The following is an 11,674-nucleotide window of genomic DNA, read 5'->3' on the forward strand; positions in this document are numbered from 1 at the left end:
CTGTGTGATAGTCTGTATGATCAAATCCTAACAGAACAAATACATCTCAGTGCATGAAACACGTCTAGACTACGACTCATTCTCAAGAGTAATATATATTCCAAATCTGCACAAAACTCTCCGTAAAGCTACAGGCCAGCATTGCAGTGCCTGTTCCTTTCTGGACTTGGAGAGACAGAAACCAGAAACTGTGTAGTTAGCAATCAACTGTGCATTTTGCATATTTCGGTTTTAATACCTGTATGGAAGAAAGAAGCCACTGTATTCTGGTAAGTCAGACATCATGACAGTCTCAATTGGTCAGAGCTACGTACAATTACGCTGGATTTTTCGATTACGGTTGCATCCACAGTTCACATATAGATGCATAGTATTAAGCACAAGGAGAAGATTCGAGTTTTTCCCCTGAAGTCTTTGGAACTTATCGTCTTGTGGATTCTTTTTATACATTATAAACGCTATCAACCTTTTCGTCCCTTTATTTTATTGAGCAAATGCTAGTTAATCGTGCCACTTGATAAGAATTTTCCCTTCCTTTACCAATGAATGAATAAATCTACCGTCAGTAATTGAGGTCTCAGTAATTTCTGAGACTGACGTGTTGTTCCTACTGCTGCCTACTTTGTGGCCGAATTAGCCTCGCAGACGGCTGCATCTACATAATTACGCCACACCTGCGATAAGCCAGCAGCCACATCAGACTGGTATCGGGCGTAAATCATTCATTTCTGAGTGATGGACGTTCTCATAACTGTACTAGTATAGAGTTATTGTAAGTATTCTGACAGGTGATTAAGATCCAGAGTTTTATACAGTTTAAATCATCTGTTACTCAGCTGGAAAGTATTTTATAACTTTTATAAATAAAGAGAAGGAACCCATTGCCACAGGTAAAATAAACAGTCTAAAAAATAAAGGGAACAGATTATTAAAGCTTACCTGTTCTCTACAAATGTATTTTTATCTATGACTGCTTAACTCCATTCTTGGAACGAGGCTAGCGACTTAATACATGCTCTCTGCAAACGACAGAACACTTATAAGGGTAATATTTGCTTCGGATGCCAGTGTCTCACTGTACACCCTTCACACCCAGTAAGTGTCAGAAATACGAGTAGATTAACATGTACCTAAGTCCTCATCTGGCGATTATTGCCTATTCTGATTCGCGTCCCGCTGCAATTATGACAACATACGTTGCATGTACAACGAGATATGAAGAAAACACAGTATTGTTGTTATCAAATCCTCGTCTTTTTTTTCGCTGTTTTTTCTATGATTTGTTTCTTAAAGTCGGCTGCCTGCCTTATGAGACTAGCAAAGAATCATTGAAAGTAATAGAGGAAACATTATTTTGAGACAAGAAAATCCGAGCACGAAAACAAGTTGAAGGTGAGACAGCAATGGATGAATTTTTAATGAATTAGTGTTTAGAATGACGCCAGTTATTACTAATATAGCTGGTTTACTTTACCCGCTGCCTTTTTTCACCTGCGTTAAACTCCTTTGCGCCTCGCTACAGGATTAAAAGTTAGATTGTTTCTCTAGTATTTTCATTGTATTAAACATATGATATTCGCAACAGCTATTACTAATATATATATGAATCATATCTATGATTGTGTACAAATAATTAATTCGACACTAATATTTATGTAATTCATGTAATTGCATGTTTTGACGATCTTGAGCTATGATTTATTCGAGTACTGACAAAGTTTTCAACATTGATAGAATATGTGGTAGGTGTGCGTTTTCGTACATACAGAAGAATCCACCAGATGACAGAAAATAGCGTGCGAAGTGGTGCCGTATACAAACATCCGTCCAGCTATCTTGATATAGATTTTTTGTAATTTTCTTAAAACACTAATTGAGAACCAAGAGATGAATTCTTAAACACAACAAAGCTCTATTTCCTTACCCACAGCTGTCCAATCCAAGATATATATGTAGCTATATATAGTCTACAGCGACGTAGACGTAGACGACACGCTGCAGTCTAACCTTCGATCATTTTATCATTGAATGAAACGGCAGTAGACGAAACGACACAAACCTTGGTGTTACGACTTTATTTCACCATAGGACACTTAGAACAGGAGGTGGAGGTGCTTTCCGGGAGACTAGAGCGATTTATTAAGATCGCTAAACACATTCGTGAATGCCTAAGAACATGTCGAGCTCTAAGGGCAACGAACAGTACGTTGTTCAGTGTTCTATCGCTTTCGCCCTTCTTCCTGTGCTTATAAAAATAGTTCTGGTCCACTATTTCGAAAACGACCGTTGATTCATGTATGCATGAATACGTCTAGTAGGCTAAACCCAGGCGCGCTTGATAGGCGGCGGCTCGTTAGCGTGTTCACGGCGCTCATCGGAAGCTCCGCTGCGCCACCTGCATCTGCCGTTGTAAGGAGCGTACCTCTAGTTTTGCGGTCTTAAAGTACTATTTCCGCAAAGTAAACTATCCCTCGTAACACGAAACTTAAATAAGTTTTCAGGGCAAACAAACAAATGTATCTACTAGACATAGGAAATAATGACATGTACTAATAAATCCGTCTCTCGCTTGTTGAGAAATATCTCTCGCTATATTCTACAACCTCACTCGCTAACTTTACTAAATAAATATTATCTGTCCATCTAACTTTCAACACCCTTCCACAGCATAGCGCCAGACCTCAAACGCTTTGCTTCTCTTCTTTTCCAGATTTCCTACAGTCCATGATTCACTGTCATACATTGCTGTACTCCAAACGTACATTCTCACAAATTTCTTCCTCAAATTAAGGGCCGATGTTTGATACTAGTAGACTTGTTCTGGCCAGGAATGCCGTCTTTGTCTGTGTTACTTTGATTTTTATGACCATACTTCGTTCGTCATGTGTGATTCCATTGTAGCAGAATATAATACGCACAAGTTATAAAATCATACAGTGTCATAAACACAAACTATAATTTGATGAAATTCTTGTAAGGTGTTTTCTCTTCGCTGTGCAAGAGCTGGGCACTGTCACGAGGTAGGTTCCATTTGAAAATTTGAAACTTTTGATGTGTGGTGTAGCTAGAACGGTTTTTATGCAAAATGACGGCGCATAGGTGTTCAATACATTTCAAGTACCATCCACTCAGGTGAATATTGTTAGAAGCTACTTTTGAAACATCGTGTAAAATAGCAACAATACTAACCTAAGTTTATAAGCAAAGCAATAATGTCTGTTGTTAGCACATCTGAGTCCATTAAATATGTCTTAAGAGTAGCTGAGTGTAAACAGATAACCACGCAAAGCATTGAAGTCGCACAAAGCTTCATAAACCTGATTTTCTCAGGCGTTACTGGCATGTACGTGGAACCAGCACGTCCGTTTGTCTGTTTATGCGCTTACAAGTGAGGCAACTCTAACGGTTCGTCCTCCGATTTTAGAAGTGTGGCCGCAAAACGCAAAAGAATATGGCGTGACTTGCTACGTAAGTGCACGAAGGCGGTGAAAAGGTCTACTCTCATGCAAAAAGGAATTCGAAAGCGTAACCGAGTTTCGATGAAAATCATGATAAGATCCATTTTCGAGACTACTTGTTACTAAAGGAGGCCATTTTCACACCACCAGTACGACTTCTCCGAGAATATTCAACGGCACAAGTGTCTTAAAAACTTTCCCGTCTTTATCAAAATAATATCTTTCAAGTAATGATTTCCCGCGGGGAATTGATGTAACTGCATCTAAAATCAGTTGTGTGGAGCAAATAATCAATACTAGCTTAAAATTTGAATATTATATTATCAGAATTTATATCCAAGTATCTTCTCGTGCATTTCATTCAAGTTAATGCCAAATGATTGAAGACGTTGGGTACGAGTGCTCCTCTCAGATGAAGAGGTTGACACAGAAGAAGAATTTGTTGCGGGCCGCGTCAAACCAGCCAGAGGACTGATGGCCCAAAAAAATTATCATCATGCTTGTACGGGATGTTATGAACGCAGTCAGTATTGTTGAAGATAGTAATGACATACCTGTCGGGCGCAATTGTGAATGAAATGATGCATGTGGGTTGAATATGTGATACTGTCACTGTGTGAGTAAACAAGTGTGTTTTTCGTATATGGGTGAGTGACTGTAAAAATGAAAATAAAAATTACTCATTGATTTCTATTACGGAATAGGTCACGATTCGCAGAAATTTATCTTTCGTCCCAGTACCAAAGTGTGACAGTATATAAACAGGGTAATTAATTCTTGAAATAACGATCACCGAAATTCAGCTAAAGGTTCTTGCATTTTCTTCCAGTTTTGATGTTGAAGATGTGCTTTTGAGAGTATCCAGTTACATACCGTTGGTCTTAAGCACGTATAGTTGCTAGACCAGTCCAGTTACCAGTAAGGAAAATGGCGAAAGGCATGTGACACTTATCGTCTGTTTCACTGCCCTCTCTAACAGAACAAAGCAGAGAGGTAAGGACTGGTCGTTGTACGGTGGTGGTGAAGGAAGCGCGGTGAGTTCCCCCTGTTTATTCCTGTTTCTGAGCGCTGGCAAGTGTACACGGGTGGAGTGGGGCGAGGGGGGTGGGGGGGGGGGGGGGGGGGAGAGCGCCGTCTTTGGACGCAGTGAGGGATAAACGAGCTGACTACCGATGTCCAGCGGCGCTCGCGAACCGCAACGATTTATGTCTGACCGTCCTTCCTAAGGGATGCTCACCGAATGAGATGAATATAGCAACCACCGTTGCAGAAACGTAGGCTGTATTCTGTCAGCGGAACCACTGAGTTCTCAGAATAGGGAATCCTCCTCTTTAGTAATAGGTAATACTGCGGAAGAGGGAAAGGAACGCCTAAGTCAGTACATCGAGCTCCATTGAATCTGATCAGGAGCACTGATTATGTACTTCTACAAACATAAATAAGCTAGTTACCTGTAGAAAAACTATCTTGCTGTGGACGGTTATAACTTTCATGCAATGACACCAGGTTACAGCAGTCGGCAACTCGGTAAACGCATCAACGTAGCAAGATGATTCGCTCATGAAAATAATATGACGTAATGTTGTTCAGCTGAACTCTGCATCCAAACGTTTCAACTCTTTAAAAGTCACATTTACTGTACCTGCGAACTGAGACGAGGCGAAAGGAAAAGGATGGTCATAGTTTAACGTCCTGTCGACGACCAGATAATTACAAACGGAGTACAAGCGAGGATTTGGGAAGAAATATGAAGGAAATCGACAGCACTATTTCAAAAAACCATGCCGGCATTTGCCTTAAAATATTTAGGAAATGCAGCGAAAATCTTAAGCTGTATGACGGGATGGAGATTTTAGTCATTGTCCTCCCGAACGCCAGTCCACTGTATTACTACTGCGCTACCTCGCTCCACTGAGACTAGAAGAAATGTCGATGTAAGAAGCATACTATTAACTTGGTCTGTTGTGCTACAACCCACTAAAATATGTACAATTAAATGCAATGTTAATTTTACTTTTACAGTCGGCAGCTCGCGACGTATTTCAAGCCACATCATCTGATAACTATTCAAGGTACATTGGAGATTAATTATATTATACCTATAAACATAATATCCGAAAAGAATGGTTCGCTCATGACCATTTTTTTGTTCATAGTATTGAACTTGACTGGAAAGCTGGGTAGAAGCCGTAAGTCATACAGATAAACTATTACATAGGCACTTAGTGAAAAACTGGACTTTGTGAAGACGAGTAAGTGCTGTCAGGTCAAGACTGATCGCAGGCTAATATCAGCCACCGTCACTCTGACAGTGTGAGGAGTGGCATCCCAGATCAGTCGAGCAGTCTTGGAGCTTCTGGACAATAGGTCTTGATAGTGAGCTATGCAAAGATGGTGTCGGATGCAGGGCAGCTTCCGACAGCTTTTCTTGTAGCGAGTCATTCTGGCAGAGGAATGCACTCTCTCAGGACAATAAGACACGGCCCTCCTCATAATCGTTAATACCTTAACCTGCTATGAGTTTATCCAACAGATTACTAATTCTGAAAACGCTTCCAACCGTACATATCACTATTTCGTCAGAATTTCGACAGTGTTAGTTACATTCCATGTAGCCAGGATGTACATAATCCAGCATCATCATATTATTTACCCATGTTCACGGATTCCCTAATCTTGTGATACTCCTTACAATAACCTATTATAAACAGATACTCAGCCAGTGATGTCTCAAAAGGCAATTAGACGGCAGCCGCCACCGAAGGAAAAATACATATAGCGTCCGAAACAGGGCGTTCCCGAGCGGCTCGTCTACACTTGAACTTTCGAGAAGTTAAGATGTCACGTGGTGTTACATGGAGTCCGCTTTAGGGTGAACGATTTATTTGGAAGCGAGCAGCAAAGAGGAGTGATGCAGGGCGTGGCTCCACCGTGGACACGTAATCACCAACACGGCGTAAGGCAAACCTACGACTGACAGCGATGGTGCCTCAGCAGGCCACCTTAATCTGCTATGTTCCAAAAATGGTGTGCTAGGGCGTAGTCCTTAGGTGCCACACTCGACTAGCTCCGCTCCAGGGTGACGAAGACTTACATGAATATCCTTGCTCACTTTCAAACAATGCATCTGTTGTTCCAGATCACTTACTGATAGCTTTTATGTTCTTCAGTTTAGACACTTTTCAATCTGAATGACATCTACTGTAGTCTTTCTTATTGGTCATTTATTGCAGCCTTAACCTTATGCAAGTGAAACTGTTGTTCTGACTGTGACAGGCAGGATGCGGATTGTTCGGAAGAAGGCAAGACTATCTTCCGTCTGAGAATCCTATAAGTGCTACAGCTTTCGCACCTGCTGTCGTGTTACTAAAACCCTTACTGTTAGGTAAGTACTTCGAATATTTTATTTAAGAAGCATGGTTGAAGTTATCGATCTCGTACAACATTGTACATTTAGTTTTCAGCCAACTGTATTTTGGTTTCCCACTATCATCACGGACCAGTGACTTCGCAAGACACGAAGTCCAAATTAATTGGCGTAATATTGAGAAATAACGACAAAGTTTTCGAAATATCAATGCGAGGCTTTTCTACTACGTATCTGTTGAATCCTCATTGACGATTAAAACTGTACCTGATTGTACTCTTTTGCTAAGTTAGTTCAGTGTTACACCTGAAATGCTGAGTTCGAGTCCCGGTCAGTTATATAGTTTTAATTTGACCCGCGTAGAAATTCAAATCACACCCCGCTACACAGAGCAACTTTTCAGATATGTCATCTATTAGTCGAGAGGTTTTGCGCTGAGAAAAAAATTCAAGCTTAGCGACACACTGAGGGACTCTTGAGTTTATGATATGTATATAATAGTTACGTTCTTAAGAATGTTCAGGAGTTGCCTAAAATGTTATAGCTTAATTTAAGAATGAAATATTAAACTGCGTAATTAGGTTTCTAACTGTTTTACAAGTAGATGGTTTCGTTAACATCATCCTTGTAGGAAGTCAGTGCAGAAAATGCCTTCGCAAACGAACGTGGATGATAGAAATTCTCTTCTACATAGGGAAGAATGAAGAAATTATCGAAAAAGAAGTACCGCATCAGTGGAAGAACGTTCATGTCGAATGACTTACAGTACGTAAAAAACGCATGGAATTATTTTCTCTGCGTTCAAATTCCTGCTAGAGAACGAAGTGGCAAAAAGTTTACGGAACTACACTTACATTCGGGAGAATCGGCCTTAAAATCCTCGTCCAGTAATTTCATTTTGGTCTCCCTTGGTTTCCATGAATCGCATACGATTGCTATAGATTTTCTTTCTTATCCATATGTAACTGAGTCTGCAACCCATCTCAGCAACCTAATTCACTAACGCAGGTGTGTGCGGTGGCCCTCAACTCTGAGGTAAGCCAGCCTGAATCCTGATGGTGGATGAAATTTTCACAGCCAGTATTTGCACGGCAAGAGGAGGAGAAGTGGTAGCGTGAAGTTCCATTATGTAATGAATGAAATTCCAGACACCTCCGCAGTTTTTCTTGAAGTGAGGGCATGTAACAGCACAAACATAGCACTACATTATACATGCATCCATTACACTCACCTACAATCCACAAGGGCACATACAACTCAACTCTCACTCATGTGCAAGAAAAGGGGCTAACGTGCCCGAAGGAAGAATTTTCTTTCCGAGAGGCGGCTGGACCATCCCCGTGATACCACACTTACATCTTTTATTGAGTCAATGCTCTGACTCTAATGACGTCAACGTCGACGAGACACCAAATTTTAACCTCTTTTCCATTATATTACACTTGGAAAGGAGAGAACAGAAACAGAGTAACAACTATGAATTAGTTTAGCGGAATCAGTTGATAAAGAACATGTGAAGCGAGGGTTCCCATCTGTAACCAAAACTAACAACAAACGCGAGCAACAGATTTGAAGAGGTCGCGTGTGTTCCCGCGCAGAGAGCGTGCGCTAGCGCAGGTGCGGCGGCGCCCGGCAGGCCGTTAGCGTTCATTGGCGACCCAACACCAGACGCTGCGCTGCCAGCCACGCTCCGACGCTCCGGCTAGCTGCTTCTTCTTCTCCAGCCATTCATTAAATATCACACGGTTTACAAATACAGATGGGGTTGGTAATTTTGGTAAAAAGTCTGTCATTTTCCAACAAAGAGCTCCATCATGGAGGACAAGAGTGATTTCTGTAACGATTAAACTAATATTTAGTACAAACGTGAAGCAGTGCAGTTATACGGATGAGGAACTTGGAAAGTTACTTCTACAATCACCAATAATTTGCAAATCTTCCTCAATAGATGTCTTAGGAAAATCCTTAAAATCATTTATACAAATGTGATATCGAACGAAGCGCTTTGGAACAAAACTAGTGAAGAACCTATCGGCATTCAAATCAAGAGAAAAAACTGAAAGTGGATCGCACAAACCCTCCGAAAAAGCCAGGATGATGTAGAGAAACAAGCTGTCTGCTGGAATCCACAGGATAAAAGCAAACGAGGAAGACCAAAGACATTATGAAGGCGGACAATGCAGGGAGAGTCCAAGAAGGAGGGGAAAACATTTCCAGAGCTAAAGATTGAAGAGCAATAGGAAATAAGTTAGTCTGTGCGTCTAATACTTATAGAACCGAATTGTTGTCCTTCCTTACAAAGTGTTCCTTTTGTGCAAGCTACCCGAAGGTAAGTACACATCTTATAACTATGGACTGGTAACGAAATGACGCTGGCGTCTGTTGATTGTTCGTGTGGGAGGGCTTAATTTGTAAGAACTGACTCAGTAATTGATTACTACGTTAAGACAAAAACTTTCCCAAATTTCCTGTGGTAAGGCTGTAAATCCAGGCAAAGGTAGAATCTAGACTTTGCAAGAGTTAAATCGTATTTCTCGCCGATATGTTTGTGGTTTGTATTACGGGAAAAACAGTTTCAGAAATAAGTTGTTCTGCATCCGTGAAAGTGTCGTTTAATTTTTAACATGTGGCGCATTACTGTTCAGCGTTCCTCTGACAACGAGGTCATCGGAGACGGAGAAATGTCTTTACTACAGAAATATACACGAAGAAATTGGTTGTTGCATTGTTGAGGAAACCATCCTCATATTCGCCTGGTGTAATTCAGGGAAATTACGGAAAACGAAAGTAAAAATGAACAAGCCAAAATATGAACCATGATCCTCGAAAGTACGAACAACATTTATTAAGCATTGTGCCACATCAGTAGATTTGTGACTGACAAAAATACGGAAATTACTTACCACACTCGTTGCACGAAATGAGTCGTGTTAGAGTCGCATATGACCATGATCTCTGAAGCATCTTACTGCAGCTCATGACCCAACAGCTAAGCACTATTCTTTAACTGTCATCAACCGCTTTTCGAAACCGGCTACTACATTCTATCAGACTTCGTCTAGACTATCACCGATTCGCGTACAAAAACTGGTAGTGTTCCTATTTCTAAATGATACACCTTCTTCCTGCTCTTGTTCAGAATCAGTTACATGTGGTTGAGCCGACGTAGTGGCCGAGCGGTCCTAGGCGCTTCAGTCTGGAACCGCGCGGCCGCTACGGTCGCAGGTTCGAATCCTACATCTACATCTACATTTATACTCCGCAAGCCACCCAACGGTGTGTGGCGGAGGGCACTTTACGCCTCGGGCATGGATGTGTGTATGTCCTTAGGTTGGTTAGGTTTAAGTAGTTCTAAGTTCTAGGCGACTGATGACCTCAGATGTTAAGTCCCGTAGTGCTCAGAGCCATTTGAACTATTTTAACATGTGGTTGAGTCGTTTTAAGAATTTAAATTCCGTTTCAGAGTTTATCAACATCCTGCTTCATCCATTGTACAGTGTCATTAGTGACTGTTAAAGAGGGTTTAAATGTTTCTTTCGATTTTGTCAACCAATAGTGGGAACCATCAATTGTTATTGAAGAAGAGGACTTAAAGAATCTGAACAGCTACTAGCTTTAAGGTTGATTGACGTCATAGTCGAAATACCATCTGTCTCAAATCGTCTTTGGTGAAAAGTACGTAAACGTGTCATTTTCAGGGCTTGATGTTACTTCAGTTTATTTCTTTCTCGTTGTCATAGCATACACCAAACTCACCCACCAATTGACACTTGACCTTCCTCCTTTGATTCTCATTTGGATCTTGTATAACCCTCTCTTTTCTTTCTGATGTGTTTTAATCCCTTGATTATGGCACTACTAAATTTTACAGGATAAAATTCTTTTTGGTGAACTCCAGTAAGACGATTTTCTCCGTAGTTGCTTCATGTATTGCTCATTTACTTATTTTATATTAGGACCTCTAAAAATTATTTCTATGTCGAAGTAGTAGATCAGGCCTTTTAACTCTTTTTCCAAGCATTAGGACGTCTGTATCTCACAGTAGGTTGTCGGAGATGGTTCAAATGGCTTTGAACACTATGGGACTTAACATCTATGGTCATCAGTCCCCTAGAACTTAGAACTAGGACATGACACAACACCCAGTCATCACGAGGAAGAGAAAATCCCTGACCCCGCTGGGAATCGAACCCGGGAACCCGGGCGTGGGTTGTCGGAGAAGCAGCGCGAATTTGCTGCAGATTATTGGTATGTATGTTTTACACTGGTAAAGGGAAGCCCGCTAATGGATTGCAGAATTCTTATAATTAGAGACTGGACCTGTAAGCTGTGCTGTCTACAGGTTTCATTGTTAACCTTCTGCTCCGAACTGTGGCTTCGAATTAGTTCGCCCCTGCAAACACGCAGCCCAGTGAACATATTTGCAAAGCAGGTTGCCGTCGCGACTTCCCACACAGTTTGCGTCAATGAACTGCAAGCCTGTATTGACGTTTGCTATTTCACAAACTGTGGCCATTCTGAGCACCTCTAATATGAGTTACAAACTTGGAGAGATTCTCTCTCCACTGAAGTGTGTCTGTCCCTTGTATGGCTCGCAGTTTTTGCGCAGTAGTCTTCTGAAACTGTGGAGGTATCTGTAAATAAAACTGTATGTCCTACTCGTTCGCGGGTTGGAAAATAAAACAGTAGGAAATATTTTTTTCGTATTGTTACTTCTGATAACTACATTAATTAAAATAACCATATATTAATGTCTTCCATCCAGATAAAAATTGATAGTGAAAGGATTATGACCATTGTAGGTTATGTGCGTTCTATAATAGGCAGAGTGTCCTGTATGAAGAGGTCC

The sequence above is a fragment of the Schistocerca serialis genome, chromosome 3 (genome assembly GCF_023864345.2).
Source record: "Schistocerca serialis cubense isolate TAMUIC-IGC-003099 chromosome 3, iqSchSeri2.2, whole genome shotgun sequence".
NCBI lineage: Eukaryota > Metazoa > Arthropoda > Insecta > Orthoptera > Acrididae > Schistocerca > Schistocerca serialis.